A 19,389-nucleotide genomic window follows, 5' to 3' on the forward strand; every position below is an offset into this window, starting at 1 on the left:
GTAAAATGTAGGTAGATATTGGAACTTTGACTTTTCGGACGACCAACACCTCAGTCCGCCGTGATCATGAAGGCTGCAGTCTTCGAAACGTCGGGAGAAAAGTATAATATAAAACACGGGATAAAATCTGAAAAACAGTTTTAGAAAGTATTATGAATAACTTAGTTTCAAAAGATTTTTCTTGATTCAAAACAGCACAAAAGGCTAATTAAAAGTAATAACATGCAGAATATTTATCGCTCAGATACAGGAAAATGTGAAAATTAATATCTTATAAATGCAGCGTCAGATGGTCATTTCATTTTCAATGTTTATTCAGATGTTAAGATCTGTATGTTCGATCAAGCAGTCGATGAAAAGAAATACAAGTTTTCATCACGAACTTTAATTATAGCCATGGGTTTAAAAATTTTAATTATTTTGAATTGACTGACGAGTCCGAAGTCTCGAATTCAATCCCAGGGTAAGAAGTTTCTTAATGCTTGCACCGTACCGGACAGTATAAACAGATTTGGTTTAATGTTTACGTTCGTCCGCAAAACTTGACATTAACCATATTTTGGAGATTGAGTCCTGGGCGAATAAAAAAAATAAACTTTTTTATATCGGTCCTGTAAAGTGGTCCCACTGCACCTGATGGTAACCAATAGAATATCAACTGACGAGAAATGATTACACCTCGGCAGTCGACACAATTATGTCGGCTTGATGGAACGGATATACATAGGCTAGATCCGGATCGCGATACACTTATGTGGGCCACTGTGCGGGTTTTAACACATTGTGTACGGTGGTCACTATCCGGGCGGATATTAAATGTATCCTCCCACCAGCAAAAAAATAAATAATATATTACCCCGGATAACCTGAGAATAGAACTCAGAACATCTTAGTTCGCAGTCTTACACAACCCCAACACTACCGGGACGATTGCCTTCAGAGTAATTCAATAAAAACGTTCATTGATGGATGAGTCATAGCTTTCCTAACCCACTTACGTTGTTTACAATCTTAACTCGTAACTTTATATTTTATTTCCTTTATGCGGCGCTCCCGTTGGAATCTGCTGATATAATGTTTATCAAATGCATTGTTATTCCCAAGATATGTGTGCTTTCGACCTCCCTCGTAGCGATGAACTAGCTTGGGTTCGATTCTGAGAAAGAAAACGTTTTTGTTTTGCAAAAAAATATTTCAGGAGAATGTTCCATGTGGAATTAGAATAATTTGTATTTTTATGCTGTAGCTATTTAAAAATATTTTCATATAAAATAGCAAAAAAATATCCACGCAATACAACAGAATCCAGAACCTTAATCAATGTATTAACTTTGCGAAACAAATACAATGAAAGTACACTGACAGGAAATATATAATATTGCCAACAATAAATTCCAAAAAAGAAGTATTTTGGTGGGGACCGCTCTGTTTCAATCATACTGATCCACAGGATACACAAGTCAATCCGTGATGTATTATGGTTATCGTATTTTTTGCCTTCCTTCCTATCATTTAGTTGCACAAACTGAATCAATTACATTTCCTGTTCTTATTAAATAATATACGATACAATGTTATATTTAGATTACCTTATAATAACTACGTATTATGGCAAAATGGCTAAACACATTTTGATAAAATTATTTTTGCTAGCACTCTTTTCTATATTTATTTATAAATTTTATCATAACGAATGTTTATTTAAAAATAACGGTAATACGCAATTATTGTGTTTTTGGTGCTCTCCACAATAAGAGTTAAAACAATTTCATCTAACACTGGCCCATTTATCAACATTATTAGCATTAATAACCGGATAACTGCAATCTAGTTTTTTGTCAGACGAAACGATGAAAAACCGGATTGTCGAGCAGAAAACTTGCACCTAACAACCCTGGCTGTAACTGGTATTTCCTTTAACTCGTCGTAGGGTAACGCGTAGGTAACATTAATCTTGACCTGAAGGCCTGGGCCAATGACATTCACAACTTTCACATCCTATGTAACATTGCTAATATATAGATAAAGCATAAACTCAATCACATAAGCCTATATCTGACGTCATTATTCCCGAGTGTTAGGGTTGCAATTTGATCGCTACCGATATTCAGAATTCTAGACTTAAAGCATAATCTCACTGACAACACTATTCCCGAGTGTTAGGGTTGCAATTTGATCGCTACCGATATTTCGAATTAATTTCTGTTCCAAACTGTGATTGGGGTCTATCTGAATACAGCACGATTTCTATTCTAAATTTAAAAACTGAAATAATTTATCTTATACGCATAATATTATGTAGTGTACTATAGTTGTATTGGATATAGGTTGCCTTCGCGGGCAAAATGCAAAGTGCTAGAAAATACTTCAAAACTAGTAAATTTTTTTTTTAGGACAAGGTTGTTGATTATATTTTAATTCCTTTAGTAAGCCAAGATATAAAGACAGTAGCAAAACTACAAAGTAAAAATGTCAAAGTAATTAATGAATCTCGAATTTTATGATTAAACATTAAAACATAAGTTACCTTACCAATAAATAATTTAATTGGCCTAATAACTGATGCACTTGAGCCTTAATATGAACGGCAAAAGTGCAAAGATATTTTATTCTTCAAAACCTATTCATGATGTTTGAAGATGTGATATTTGCAAGTAACATAAGACTTATTTCTGTTTTAAACAATGACTAACAAATAAAAAAAAATGATTTTGTACCTTTGGGTCCAGAAATATAAATTTTGCTCCGTGATGCCATACATAAATACAGAGTACTAAAAAATAATTGTGAAAGCGATCCTTTTATAAAGTTAAATAATAAATGACATGAGGTAATAATACACAGCTACTGTTTTAATTAATACGAAACTGATAGTCCAATAATCGAATTTCCGCAAATGTTTTTTAGTGTAGAACAAGTACAAGGCAAGATAGATAGTATTTGTTTTCATCCTTGAATATATACAAATAACTGTAGATAACAATTCTTATTTCTTGAGGTGAATACATTGTTTTAAAATTGTTAATTTGTTTTTATACTTTAATTTTCACGGTGAAATCGATTATCTAGATCTGAATATTTTTAATATACTGTGAGATATTACACAAGCTATCTTATAACTTCAAGGTCAGGTAGAATTATTTGATTTTGGACGTTATATAATATAGTTAAAATATAATTCACTTTGCTTGTACCTAAACTCCGTCTCGCCCTTGTTCCGCCCTTTACATGAATTTCCATTTATTTTCATCTATAAAACCTAATTCTGATGATATAATACGTAGTAAAGTTATCCAATCAAAGTTATTTATGTAGTAAAATGTTAATATATGATAATTGACTGTATTATTTAAAATTAGAACAAATATTGAGGCTGTAGTAACGTCATCTCCAAATTAAATTTGAACTTTCAAGGCAATATGTTGTTAAATTTATCTATTCTAAAAATAAAAACAATACCGCATATAGAATCAATTATTATAATATATGAAAAACTTGAAAATAATTCCTACACAAGTATGGTAAAGCGAAACAATAATAAAAAAAAAAAAACATTATTCTAGAGTCATTATGAACCATAAAATATGACTTCTCTAATAAGCACTGCCAAGATACTAGAATGTTTAAAAGAAATTGTCTAGTATTTTAAAATTGAATTGGCAACATGTTATTCAATTTGACAGACAGCTCGGGTTATAATGATAGTGAAACAACATGAATGTCCTTAGTGCTGTCCAGGTATTCATTAAGGAAAGTGTTGTGTTGCGTATGACAAAAAAAACAGTAATGTAGAAATAAAAAAGGTTTTTAATAATTAATATTTTTCTAAAGCAGAATAGAAAATATACCTTCATTTAGACATCGTTTAAAGATACCGCGTTTTGAATCACTAAAAGTAAAAACTAATTATTTTTAAGGTTGATCTACGAACGAACTCGTCTAAAAAAACGGAAGAGGAAACCTTCAGTTTCACGGTGACTGATCGCTCGTCCGATTGGATCGAGTTAGTGATCAAACAGTGATAGTGTGGTGCCCCGTGATGTAATTCGACTTTGTGTACCAAAAGTAGCGGAAAACTGGAGGTCGACACATATGACGTGTCAGTTGTCGTCCAGCTGACAACAGATGTCACCCAGAACGAAGTCGGTGAGTTAGATTGTGACAACTTTTTTGTTGATGCTTTTTTGTTTTTATCAGCAGTATTACTTTGAAGTGTAATCGTATGCGAGCGTAAAACAAAAGTGGTCTAGAAGTTTCTTTTAATGTCAAAGTTTTTGCCGTTATTCTTACTCCCTTATTCATAGACGTTATTTATCTAAGGACGGAGTATTGCTGTGATAACAAGTCTGTTTCTCAGTGCTGACGGCATGGCAACCTTCGCAGTGCGTAGACATAGGGCCGTTGTAACTGGCTAATATTGAGATACAACTTGAATCTAGTTGGCTGTCAAATAAATAAAGCTGAGAAACAGACTTCTTATCACAGGAATGCTCCGTCCTTAGATAAATAACGTCTACGAATAAGAGGGTTAGTGTTTATAAAAGCTTTTTCTCATCTAACTAATGGTATATGAGAAGAGTTAATCTTCAGCATTGACGTCGTATGAAGACTTTACATTTGATCGCCAAATGAATATATGAACTATGTATTTGATGAGCTAAAAACTTCATTACAACCTTAATTCCACGTGATTGGTTATTATGTAATATAATCCCTACCGTAACCACTAAGTTTCTTTTTAAAATATTTTTTGTGGTATTGCAATTTACTAAACGGTTTTTGTCTAATTAAAGTGGGTAATTTAACACGTTAGAGTTATTAAATAATCCTTATATTGACATTCGTCTCAAGGACAGACTAACCGCACTTTATACCCTGGGTGTGTAATTAGCCTCTAATTTTTAAACATGGTAGTTTTTAAAACATCGGCTTGGGTGTAGTAATGATTTTAGGTTTTTAATTAAGAACAATATAATGAATTTATCAATTTCTAGGTAGCATAATCCCGGTTTTAAAAAATATAAAACAATACATGAAAGAACATTCTATACATCTTTTAATACAAGAGGTGATATCAATGCGCTGAGAGTATCCGTCATTTATTTATTTATTTAAGGACCTCCAACAAAGGATACACGGCATATAATGAATACAATGTGACGTGCTTCTTCAATTATAGGAGACCACAGCAAGCAAATTTATATATTAGTACAACGGCAAAAATAATAATATTTGTTACTAATATTATTTAGATATATAAGTACAAACTTATGCCCATAAGCAGTAGCAACATACCTAAACTCAATCATCCTGCACAATAACATCTTTCATAAAGCCCAGGACATTTACGTAGTTCTCACAAGGGCTTACACTTCCTACTTCATAAGGAATATTAAGAAAAGCACAAATTAAAACGTTAATGTAGTTTTATTGCGTGTTTTTTTTATCATAAAAAAAATAAATTCAATTCAGTATAGTGAAATAAGTAGGTACATAAATAGACGAATATATTATTTGCGGTTTATTTTAGTCAGCCACAAAAGTAGCTGAACAAATTCTAAAATTCAAATCGCCTATACACTTCATATTCATGACGAATTTTTTTCTTATAAATATATATATTTTTTAATAAACTTAACATGTACAGCGAATTTAAAAGACTACATAGAATAAATGCTATTGACAATATTAATCTCATATGTCCTAGACGTGACAAGTTTAGAGCACCATAACATTACTCACACACAATAAATTACTATACCAATGATACGCGAACTTCCTTACAGTTTTCCTCTAGTATTCTCTGTATTGAACGTAACTTACAATCTATGCTATTTATCTACATCTATACTATTATATAAAGCTGAAGAGTTTGTTTGTTTGAACGCGCTTGTTTGAGGAACAGTAGTTACTCAAACAATTTTTTTTAATGGTTCGAATTCAAAAAATCTTTTAGTGTTGGATAGCCCATTTATTGAGGAAGGCTACAGGCGATATGACATCACGTTATGAAAAACGGGGTAAATTTATTTATTTTGAGAGTTTCCGTTTCTTGCGCTGAGTAAACGGTTAAAGTTATACAACAAAGAGAATATTTTTAATCATCAACCATGGGTAACCGAGAACTACCAAAATTTTTTATCAACAAATGTATGTATGCGCGTAATTCATTCATAAAAAGTTTCACTAAATTCGACATTTGTTGATTTTATAACGTACCGCTAGATGTCGTGATATTAAATCATGCTTCGGCTTCCAAGTTTAAAAAATGTGAAATCCTATAAATGTATAATGGCTTCCAGTAGAGAAAAACAAAATATAATTCCAACATAAATATTATTATTTTAGCTTGGTAAACGATAAAATATGGTACTAAATAATATAGAATAGAACAAACACATTTCCAACCTAGCATGCAGTCTAGTTACGTGATCTATCTCTTAACGTACGCTGGACGTTAACGACTGTCGATTACCGAGATCTTTTTATGCGAAACTAGCTTTTGTTCGCGGCTTCGATCGCGTGAATGAGTTGTCCGGGATAAAAGTCCCGCTATATATTTTCCCGGGATAGAAAATAGCCATAATCTTCCCAGGGTCATAAACTATCTCTATAACAAATTTCATAAAAATCCTTTCAGTAGTTTTAGAAAATCGATAACATAAATACAGACAGAAAAGGGGACTTTGTCTTATAATAATATGTATAGATAGATGACAATGTAAGATATATTTTTTATTTGACCATACCCTAGTCTTAAAGTGATACATTAAATGCATTATAACTTTGTTAACTTTAATTGTATTAAACTTCATTATTTATGTGTATTTACGGTGTATGCTATACGGTGTACATATTTATTGTGTTTTTTATTATTTTAAGACAAGACACGGTGTAAATCGTTTTAATTATCATGGCCTTAAGACTCTATAGAACTCTACTAGACCAATTTTGTGACAATTATGCAACATAATCCAAACAGAGCAGACTAACAAAAAAAAATATTAATGGCACTGCAATTTGACTCGAATAAAAGTCCAATTTTAGATCAATATAAAACCATTCGATGTACAATATAATAATATTAACCCTGTATTATATACTCTCCCACTGTTAGGCACGTGGCTTGTCTACTACTGAGAGGAATAAGGTCTTAGTCCACCACGCTGGCCAATTACAGATTGGTAGACTTCACAAACCCTCAAAACTCCTATAGACAACCTCTTAGTTATGCACGTTTCCTCACGATGTTTTTCTTCACCGTTAAAGCAAGAGATAATTCACAAAGAATACACACATAATTTTAGACAAGTGAGATGTTTATGCCTTTGGGTTTTGAACCTGCGGACATTCGTCTCGGCAGTCCATTCCACACCCAACTTGGCTGTTGCTTGTGTTTATCTAAGGTAACCAATATACATAGCAAAACATTGAATGTGTGAACTTTAACACCTTACAAAAGATACAGTAATTTGTTTCCTTAAAGGATATTGCTATCAACGCAATGTATGGCAAGGTTTAATGTCTACATCGCTTGTTCCAATGACGTATGGGTTTTCTTTATCATTGGTTAATTCATTACCCACTAAGGCTAAGTCCAATCAAAGATAAAGAACAATATAGTAAATTGGATTTCCACTTTCACGATTTCTTCAACAAGTCATTGATATTTAAGTATGTGTAAATACTGTTTTTCTATCTATTAGTAATATTATTTTCCTTTTTTAATTATATTGACATTGAGTTCTTGAGTGGCGTAGTTTTATTGCGTGACACGTACGAAGTTCTGATATTTCGGGTTCGAATCCCGTGTCGAGCAGTGATATTAGGTTTTTCTCTGCAGTATCAGATCGGAGTATGGAATTTGTGCTCGATATGGCTATAGGCTCACCTCCTATCAAATCATGCGGTGAAACGCACAGGCATAAATTAGTTGCCCTGGCTGCACTTCGGCCTACCCCTTCTTCGATGTGGCGTGTTGTGTGTCTTTTTATAGTAAGGCCTGATACATATCATACGACGTCGCTAGATGCAGATCGTTTATTCCATCTTCTCCTTCTTTTGGTGACTGAATAGAGATTCAGTGGAGTACAACCTGTAAAATGTCTATTATAAAAGCTATAAATGTAAATCTATACAAAAATATGCAAATATTTTAGCAATTTGATTTGATAATGTTAGTCTTTTTTATCTTACACTGATAAGCGAAGATTGATCTTGATGCGAAAACATGATTTTGTAGAAAAATACGCAGATTATGTCATAACTTTACAAGAAGTTGAAACTTCTTATAAAGAAAATATTTTTTTTCATAATTAAAGTTTATTTGTATTTAATACATATCAATGGCGTGAAAGCTTTGATTATTATTAAATTACAATGTGTTCGTAAATATTATACGTCTAAAAAATTACACCTACATGCTGAGTTTGTCTGAATATTTCTTACAAATATATTTTAATAATTTAATTGTAGTTTAAAGTTGCCCGTAACAATAAATACATCTAGTAACATCATATTTGTCGCAACAGAATCTACACAAATATTAATTCACAGGTCGACTATGAGTCCATTATATTTTTAAATATGCTGAAAACGGTAAAACCACCATGTAAAATGTCTTTATTTTTATACAATTAAGCTTTTATTGTATAAACACAATGCAAATGTTGTTGCGAAGATCTTTTTCTTTAAATAAATTTTACTCTATCGGAAAATTTACTGCATAAATGATTTTTAATTGATAATAGCTTTTTATAATTAATAAATAATTCTTAATTGTTACCAATAGATAGCTTTTCAGCAAAACATGATTCTTGTCAACAAAACGAATATTTTACCATTAAATTAGTCCCCTTGATGTTATTGCAAAATGCAAACTAAATATTTCCAGTCAATTTAAAACATTTGAATGGCAAAGAAGACCCCTTCGAGTAATTCGCATTCGCCTTGACGAGTCGGGAGCGCGACCTTGTCAATGCCTCTGACTGATGAAGATAAAGAGGACGAAACAATACCCGAGCATGTTATCACGCAGTTTAAGGTTAAGTGCTCGTGATAGCTCGTTTTCGCAGAACGGTTCGTGTTATTTGCACTTTTGATGTGAAAGTATTCTTTATTAGAGTCGAGATATTGATGTGGATAAACATTTAGATGTAGTATGTCATTTGAATTGTTATAGATATTTAGATTAGTCTCGTATGTTTCTATACTAATATTATGAAGATGAATAGTTTGTTTATTTGAACTCGCTAATCTCAGGAGGTACTAAATCTATTTTGAAGTTTTTTGGACTATTAGGAATCTACAGTACTCTTTAATGCTATAGATAGACAAAATATTTTTGTTTATTCTTTTTCAATGTAAGTGAACTTTTTCAAGAAATATTATATTTTGTTTTAGAGGTGAGCTAAAGATTTCAGAAAGCTTACTTAGCCGATATTTGAATTGTATTGTAACAATATGCATTTGTAAAACTAACTCGCTAAGAAAAGTCAACTGGAAAATTATAAGGCATGTCGAATAAGGAAGTATTCAGTATCTTATATAATGCGGTATCTGATTGATGTATTCTACACGATGTTTACACAAAGTTACAATTAGTTGAATAGAATAGTTGACACGGTACTGATTCTGAGGAACGCTTTGATTTACGAGTCGAGTGTGTTTTGTTTGTTCTAACTACAATCCAGTTGTTTTATCGTGTTTATTATTTGTAATATAAAATACTGTAATTTTCCAACTAGATAGATGTCAATATTACAACAGATTTAATTAAGTTTCTTGTGATTTATTGTAAACAAAAATGTCGGTTTATAAAGAAATAAAGTCTATTCCTAAATACGTAAGGACTATAATCGTGTTACAATTTTCTTTGAAGATTGGTAATAAATATTTCAATGTTGAAAATGCAGGGTCCGTGGGAGTATTGATCGTAGGATGAGCGAAATGCCAAGCCCTAAATGTCAGTACCTTTTCAATGTGGATAAATTACCCAAGCGTCTACGAATAAATCCTTAACAGAAAGTAATTCCAATTGGATGTAGTTATGCGAAAAGAAACAACAAGATTGGTGGATTGGTAATGATTCTGATTTGCATAAGAGTAATATAGATTGCAGTGGCGAAACGTCCATACAAGCCGATTCCTACCGGGTTACCTTTTGTAAATTAATTAAAAATAATAAAAGAAAAACATAACAATGTAATTAGAATAAAAATAGTATATTCAAATAAGTCATCTTATATTTATTAAATTAATCAATACTTCAATGATATCTGTCGTTCCTATCAATTCGTTAAATTGTAACTCGCGCGCAGTGCTCGCGCCTTATAGTGTTTGAAGTGAACCCGGCCGCGCATAGCTTCCCTCGCGATATTGTTGTCTCTTTCACACGCAGCACGGTGTCTTTGTCTAATCTTTTGGAAGTGACGTAAAATTACATGTGTGCGTGCGTGTCTGTGTACTTCAGGGTAACCCGAGAATTTGCGGCTTCATGTTGAGCTATTGGCGCGAAATATTTTTAATAATTTAGAATGTATAATTAGTGTTTGTGCGTTATTAATTCTTGTTGGACTCTTTTAAGTACCCATGTACAAAATATATGATTATTTTGTACTTAAATTTGGAGACTAGACATAATATTTTAGAAGGAAATTATTAAGTATTATGATATTTTACTGATTTTAATTGATTATGAACAGCGTATTATATTATGTTAACTGTACAAAAAATATTTCGTCGGGTTCCCTTTTGAAAATTTTCACCCTTCGCCACTGATAGATTGACTATATCATGTAAAATCATAATAATATACAAAATGTGATTTGAAGGGCTTTTATTTTTCGGTTCTAGCCTGGTTTCCTTTAGCATAAAAAGGTCCAATTAAGGATGGTACTAGGGTTTAGAATTTTGCACATATGATATTAATTCATTATGCATTTAATTATTTTGTGTCGGGATACCAAAAGCTTTCCATCTGGAATGCAATTTATTAAATGTCCTTTTATAAGTAATTTTACGCCTACCATCTCCACTTTTGCTACCTGTCCCTATATTAAAATTTAGGGTTGTCACAATAAGTTTTTCGAGTATAAATGAACATAGTTTTCAAGCATTCAATCTTAAAGAGTGATAATTTATTTTATGACATCGAGATATGTTACGAGATTGTGGTCTATTTTTGTCTTTATCTTATTTGTAAACAGAGATGATGCTTACGACGCAAAATATCCGGGCAATTTGAATATTTTAAATATAGGATACTAAATTTTCGTGCCTTCGTAACCGTTATTTTATTAGCGATTAAAAATGGCCAGGCGTCAAATTTTATAACATTATAATATAATTATATATACTTTTTCCGCATTAAAAATATGGTCAGTTGGCAAAATTATTAAATAATATATTAAAAATACGATCAATACAGAACATAAATTCGGACTCAATACTATACCACGTTCTATCAATTATATCGACTCAAACCTCAATCTAAAAATATCATACTTCAGCCCTAACTAGCCATTAAAATCCTGCCATCAAGTAAATTGATACAAACAATAAAGAGCTCCACACCCTGAAACAATAATGTCGCCCATGGTAATGGGGCGTGTTCGGCCTTGATTTGCGTCAGCGCCTCTCCCAACCATTTCGCTGACCCCGTCAAGGCTGGTGGATTTAGACTTACGGACACAACGTGCAGACAACACGCGATGTTTTGATTTCAATTTTAACTGACTTCCAAAAAAGAGCGTCACAATTCGTGTACGATATTTCTTTGATAGAACCATGCATGCTGGCTTGAGAAACAACAACTTCGTGGTTACTTCCACCCCGGTTCAAACGGTGTGATTGTATTGTGTGTAGTGTCAAAGGTTCGAACCCTGTGTTGAATAAAGTGTTATTGGGTTTTTATGCTCAGTAGGAGGTAAAATGAATGACAATCCTTTCGCCCCCTCTATTATCTAAGCCCTAAGGTTCCTGACAAAATTTCTGTAATATTATGATAATATGGACCTCTAAAAGAAGTCTACCTATAAAAGATATAATGCGCAATGCTATTCTGATATTATATTTTTATTTGAACTATAAGATTTATTTATTAATAGAAACTTGGGTATTTTTTATATTGTTTTTATCAATCGTGAATCTTCAATTTACGAAGATGTTTTATTTTAGTAAAAAAAACTTCATAGGATTGATTCTAGACTGTTGCATCAAGATTGCGCAATTTTGTGCATATCTTTTATATTTCTTAATGAACAAAATCTATTATTAAATATGCAAATATATTATAATTAACATAATCACGCATAATAATTAGATAAGGTATAAAATGTTCCCTTTAATACTTACTCTAAAAATTCTTAATTACACTGTTCAATTTTTAACTGACTTCAAAAAAAGGAGGAGGTTATCAATTCGACGTGTTTTTTTTTTTAAGTTATTTAAATAAAAGTATTTTTGGTTTCTATTCGTCTATAAACAAATCATTTAAAAATCGAACTCCGATGTGCAATTAAATTTGCAACATTACTTTTTTCAGAAATAATTTAACATTGATAAGAGTAATAGATGCCTAATAACTTCCTTTATAAATATTGTAATTGTTTCGAATATAGAATTCAGTACGAGTCCAGTTACATTACTTATAAACTAATTTTAGCAGACTTCAAACTAAAGAGAATGCATAAAATCAATGAAATGTTGTTACATTACAAAAGTAAATATTATTAAAATTATGCAATCAGATTATACCTCATTAGAATATTAAATACATAGAGAAACTTTATAATATTATAGTTTTTTTGCAAAAAAACAATACGTCTTATTGTTATTTTGCAAAAAACTTCTTTTTACATTTGACTAGATTTAAAGCAACAGAGGTCAGATTACGATACCATATTAATTAAATTTTATTTAAAAAAGGGAACACGGCAAATTTATATTATTCAATATGTTTATACTTTTTAAATTAGTTCTCACAAATATTTCCATTCCATCAGTCAAGAATGTGCATAAATTATAAAGATGTGTAGGATATTAACACGTATACTATAAAAAAAAAACAGACGCTAATTCTATTAACTTGACGTCAATCGCGAGTTTCATCTCAATATTGTTCAAACAAAAAAGGGGCGAAAGCCTAGTTGGTTGTGGAACGGACTGCCGAGACGAATGTCCGCAGGTTCAAATCCCAAGGGCACACGCCTCTGACTTTTCTAAAAAATTATGTGTGTATTCTTTGTGAATTATCGCTTGCTTTAACGGTGAAGGAAAACATCGTGAGAAAACCTGCATACCTGAGAAATTCACATTAGGAATTTTCGAGGGTGTGTGAAGTCTCCCAACCCGCACTAGGCCGGCGTAGTGGACTGAGGCCTATTCCCTCTGATGGCTGATATTGAAATTAAACTAATTTTCCGGATTCTATCGCGGTTTTTTGTTTTTTATTTTTCTCCCGACGTTTCGAAGACTTTGCAGCCTTCATGGTCACGGGGGGGACTGAGGTGTTGTTCATCCGCAAAGTCAGAGTTACATGATGAACGGATGAACAACACCTCAGTCCCCCCCGTGACCATGAAGGCTGCAAAGTCTTCGAAACGTCGGGAGAAAAAAAAACCGCGATAGAATCCGGAAAATTTGTTTTATTTCAATGTCTAACATTCGCGTAAACATAAGAAATCATTATACAAGGCTGATATTATTATTATTGTTCAAACTAATCAGAATACAAAATTACGGCTCTCCATCCACATTAGACACGATGTTTAAACATAGTTATTTTGTAATACATCTGTACTAGGAAACTTAACATCAGCGGGCTGTGTAAAAGCCTTTTATGTAATCTCGAGTTAATTATTACTAACTGTCGTTTTAACAGCGGCTGCACTCACTTCCACGTTTGCCTTTCGATATTTTTAATTTCCTCTATGTCGCAAGGCGTTTATTAAATTAAATATACATGTAACTTTCGTTTTGTAATGTTTAATTCGTAATGGTTTAGTTTTCTACATTTAATATAAGGTTTTTATGTGTGTTATTAGAGGTTTAAGTCCGTTTCCTAGATACAAAGAACTTATAGCACAGAGGAATATAATTTCCTATTAGTGAAATGGTATTCAGATTATCACATTTAATCAAATAAGAAACCTTTCACTTTTATTTAATAGTAATTGTGCGAATAATACACAATATAATTAATAAAATATAAACAATATCACCAGATATCAGATCATGAAAGTAAAATCTATTATTGCGTGCGTTGTAATATATTGTTAGATTGTTAAACAGGCCAGCCCTGTCAGTCAGAAGTCAGACAGAATTATTAATCCAGTAACATTTAGACTAAATGTAAATGAAGGAGCATTCGGAACGAGGTCGGTTAGGTGTGGATTACAAAGTAAAAATGTTAACCATAAGAGGTCTTAGGCTTAAGTTACTTCTTTTACTTGCACATATATACTAATACCTGTAATCCTATATCAAAAATTGACAGAGGAATGACTAGCGCACCAAACTATAAACGTCCATAATGGCATAATATGTCTGATTTTAGTTGTATTTGAATACTTGCAAAGAAGGACTGCATTACGTTTTTTAAAAAGAATAAAAGAAAATATCTAATACACATACACACATTAGCATTTATCTCCAAAGTGGTATGCAGTGCAGTTCAGTCCACGTTTCGCCAAGAGTGTTTCGTCCCATGATGTGATAGAGGGCGAGCCATCGGGCACAAATTCCAGACTCTGGGGTGATACAGAAAATCCCAAATATCACTTTGCCCGACCAAGGATTCAAACCCAGGACCTCAGAGCGCTGCCGTACCGCGCATGCAGTACAATTACGCCACCGAGGCAGTCATTAAGAATAAATATCTAATAAACATTATAAATAAGAATTATCGCCACATAATATTTTAATTGACAAAAAATAAACCAAAATCTATTTATTGCCATGCACTTCCTTACAAAATTACTGATGAGCGCATCGGTCAGACATTTCGCGACTCAAAACTGGTTTCAAGTGTTCCCACATGTGTTTACTATGTTCTGCTTACGGCTTCACTCGCGTGACCTTCCTCGTAATATAGGCCCCCTACGTACTTTTCCGCGATAAAAAGTACCTACCTATTTGTCCATGCTTATATTGTCAAACCCATGATATGGTCTATTTATGAGGAATTTCTTTTCTTCCGCATTTTCTTCTTACAGACATCTAAGCATTAAACATATTCAAATTTGTTCTAAGAAAGATTGTATTTAAAACCAAAATTAGTTTCTAATAGGTACATAACTTGATGCTTGGAAGACAGGCTAAAACTTAGTCAAATCTTTTCCGCATAAAAAAGTGTGTAATGAACAATTATCGACGTCTTTTCAAAGGACACAAATTTTTTAAAAACAATTACTCAAAATAATTAAGAAGAAAAGCAACGGAAATGTAGTAAATAACACTTGTGAGGTGACTAATAAATAAATGTCATTCTCTATCGAGAGAAGGGCTCGGCAGTCGGCAGTAAATAAAATGATACACTAAAACAATCACAACACAGTTTAAACTATACTGATAAGATACGCTTGAAATTCCACTTGAAATGTCATTATGATTGTCAAAACTTTGGGCACTGTATACACGTTATATTTTATTACACCTTTTAGTATTTGAAGGTTAATCTTTGTCATGGAATCTTTTGAATCCTTGTTGTGTTAATTATTTTTTTTAATAGTCTTTTTCTTGTTCTAACATTCCTTTAAATGCGTTCACTTCCACCTCTTTATACTCCTCCGTGAATACGTACACGGGTTTACGTTTTACAGCGACCAGATAATAATACACTCTATTTAAAATGTGGTTAAAATGTTACCCAAAGTCTTATGACCAAAGTATAGGCCTGTGATCTCCAATTTTGTAATAATCCTCGGTAATGAATTTCTATAGAAACATAATGTGATGTTTTTTTCAACGGTATCATTGTCCGTGCAAATATAATTCTCAGTTATATATAATAATAATATCAGCCCTGTATTATATACTTACCCACTGCTAAGCACGGGCCTCCTCTACTACTGAGAGGGATTAGGCCTTAGTCCACCTCAATGGCCTAGTGCGGATTGGTAGACTTCACACATCTTCGAAATTCCTATAGCGAACTTCTCAGATGTGCAGGTTTCCTCACGATGTTTTCCTTCACCTTTAAAGCGAACGATGAATTCACAAAGAATACACACATGACTTTTAGAAAAGTCAGAGGTGTGTGCCCTTGGGATTTGAACCTGCGGACATTCGTCTTGGCAGTCCGTTCCACACCCAACTAGGCTATCGCCGCTATATATTCTCAGTTACTCATGCAGAATTTATCACACATTCTGCTCTATCTTTCAAACATGTTGGTAATAATAATAAGGAAATTTCTTCGAGGTTTTCCTTTACTGATGAAAGAACCTTCACCGGTAAGTATTACAACATTTCTTAACTCATTACCATAGATAATCTTATTATAGATTTATGGTCGGTTTGACAATTGTTAGTCACGCGCCTTTTATACAATAGATTCCTTTAAATGCAGCGTGAAGAAGCAATTAAGACGGTCATAATAATAGTCAGAGACGCTCACGTGAAATAAATGTGGTCGACATTATCTTATTGCACATACGATCAGGTGCACGTAGTCAATTTGTGTCTTCACAAAGAAATACAAATGGTTCATACTCTTATGACAATAAGTCTCAAATTAGTACATGTTTATTGTAATGTTAAAACTAAATGCAGCATGATTCAGCTTGAATTTGTAACTATAACAAATTTATTCATAATCGACGATGCGTGATGGATTATTTCACGGCACCTGACGTTTGTTGACGATCGTTCGTGTAATATCAGCCCACAAGGAAATTTCCAACAATGTGCCCGTGTAAATAAACTTTAGTTTTTATCATAACAGTGTTGACATTGGACCTCTGTATAGTGTGTTCCGTTTTAAATCTCGTTTATCAACTTCTGTTTGAGGTTTAAGAGGTTTAAAAGTTTTCTAGTTACCGTTTTTTCATATTCTGGTAACTTTAATGGTCTTAAGGTCATTTATGATGGATTTCCGCACGAGCTCAGGAATACACAATAATATCTAGGAATATGTGTGATTTGTTTAATTTTATTGATTTTTTTACTGCTTTGTGTGACAAGCTAAGCGTAGTCCACTTCATCACTCATCATTGCTCGGTACTTAGTAGTCAATGTAACAGCTTCAAAGAATAACTCATGTTGATAATGATGACTGCTAATGTATTCACTAAGTCTCTCATATATTCCGTACTATACGTGTTGATCATTGTTATGGACTTATTGATATCTATTTAACTTCTTTATAAATACAATTTCATTTAAAACCACCCAGTTTCCTTTATGATTTCCTAGTACTTTCTTAATACTGATTGAATGCTTACCTAATTATAGATCATGTAATGAATCTCGAAAGGAAAAATAAGTTGTCGACAATAAAGATACTGCTATTAATCAAGTTGGAGAATAATGGAATACGCATACACAATGCAATCGGATGGATTGCAAAAAATAGGTGGTCTGTACAACCATTACGTATTACCGAGTAGATGCAATTGTCTTTAATGTCCTGTATCGTGATTCACACTATTAATATAATTTAATGTGACTTAAGTGACGTGTTTGCTTATTTTAAAATGACATAATGTCTCTTTGGGTCTTCCCACTTTCAGTATCAGTTATTTTATAGACATAATTTCTTTGAAATATAGAGGACGTTTATTCAACATGAATAGAATTGGTGAGGTAAAAACTATTATATGAAAGTATTCATAAATAGCTGGGTTGTCATTTGAAATATATATTTGAATATAGTTTATAAAACTTTATGACTCGATCATTTCAGTTAATTTTTTTTTGGATTTGAATATCTTTTCCTGCGGATGTGTATACTTAAAACCTATATTAATGATCACTAAATTATAATAATAAACAGTGACTACTACATAAGGAATGTTTAAACTAAAAAGGAAATCCTAGTCTACGTTCCAAGACTCATTAATTTAACTAATTAAATTAATGATTCTTGGAATGAGAATTGGAAGAAATTTTGAACCGTGTGACATAATTTGCCTAAGCAAATTATGTCACACGGCTCAAAATATCCACACAAAGGGCATGAACATAATAAACCATTATTACTTTCATATGGAAGTGAATAGCTCGTTTTGATTGCTATAATTCGATACGTGACTCGCGTCAGAATCATATGCGTTCGGCAAGGTTCTGCAACGTTAACTGCGCTACATGATACAGCATCTGTTTTCTTTATAGCTATAGATTTTAGAACCATTATTGCTTGAATAACATTTTGGCAAACAGTAAAACACATATTTATGTAGTTTTCGTTTCGTCCACTAAAGGATAAACAGGAAGGCTCCTGTTTACTATGTCCTTGATCTGAACCTCTTTATCAAGTTCATTGTGGTTCGTCATTTAAGAAGTCAGGGGTCGATCGATTACGTTGTTTTTGCCGATTTGAGTATTGTTTTCGTCATTTGCGGTTGACTGGGCAGTTCAGAGTTGAATACATTTTATTGTCTTAACTTTATTGTCTTTAAGTATTGTTAATAAGATCTGTGTTGATTGAAACGCATTACGGATAGATTAGCTTATATAAAGTTGTATTGAAAGAGATTAATATACATATTATATTGATATAGAGATGATGATGATGGCTAGACAAGAAAGGAAAATAAGATGTGGTTTTAAACCCACACAAGGTTTGAAGTAATTGACAAATTTATGGGGCGACAAGATCTTCGAATGACGCATGGGATGTTGGTATTTAGGTATTTGGTACATTGTATAATCTACATGTGGAATTATGTTCTTTAAAAGTGTGCTTGCATTATCAAATTATAATATGTCTGTATTGGAATTAACTTTCTATAAATGAATTCTGCACCTACCTATTTTTAATATTTATATTTCGTAGTGTAGGTGCATTTGAAATGATAGCTGTTATGCCTGTTGCATGCTTAAGATAAATGAATTTAGTTTTCGATTTTAATACGTTATAAAAATTCAAATAGATACAGACAAATCTAGAAGCGTTTAGCATACGTATTGATATGGCTTAAGCATTGCAAAATTTAAATAATTTTGCGACGCAAGTGACGGATGTATTTTTTGTGGGTCCAGGAATTACGTATGAAACAAGATCAATAAAATTAGTATTTATGAGTGCTAAAACGTTTAGTTTTGAATTTAGGTGTATCTAAATTGAAGTATTCTGTAGTTTTTTACAAGCAATTGATGCGTTGAAAGTTAATCCCATTATTGGAGCGCAATTATAAAGCTTAATAAATATATCAAAAACACTATTGA

General features: G+C 32.3%; 1 protein-coding gene across 6 annotated transcripts in view; it reads left to right on the top strand.

Annotated features, from left to right (window-relative positions):
- The window catches only part of LOC115445493, a 286,442-nt gene that overhangs the window by 153,203 nt on the left and 113,850 nt on the right, over window positions 1-19,389 (top strand). For 4 of the 6 annotated variants that reach the window (XM_037440700.1, XM_037440702.1, XM_037440701.1 and 1 more), the window contains exon 2: window positions 3,918-4,146. The exons of 1 other annotated variant lie outside the window; for it this stretch is intronic. The gene's annotated coding sequence lies outside the window, so the exon portion shown is untranslated. Of the gene's footprint in view, window positions 1-3,720; window positions 3,739-3,917; window positions 4,147-19,389 lie in introns of those variants that run through there. One more of the 6 variants, XM_037440703.1, reaches the window with a different exon arrangement.

Source organism: Manduca sexta, chromosome 20 (genome assembly GCF_014839805.1).
Source record: "Manduca sexta isolate Smith_Timp_Sample1 chromosome 20, JHU_Msex_v1.0, whole genome shotgun sequence".
Taxonomy (NCBI): Eukaryota; Metazoa; Arthropoda; class Insecta; order Lepidoptera; family Sphingidae; genus Manduca; species Manduca sexta.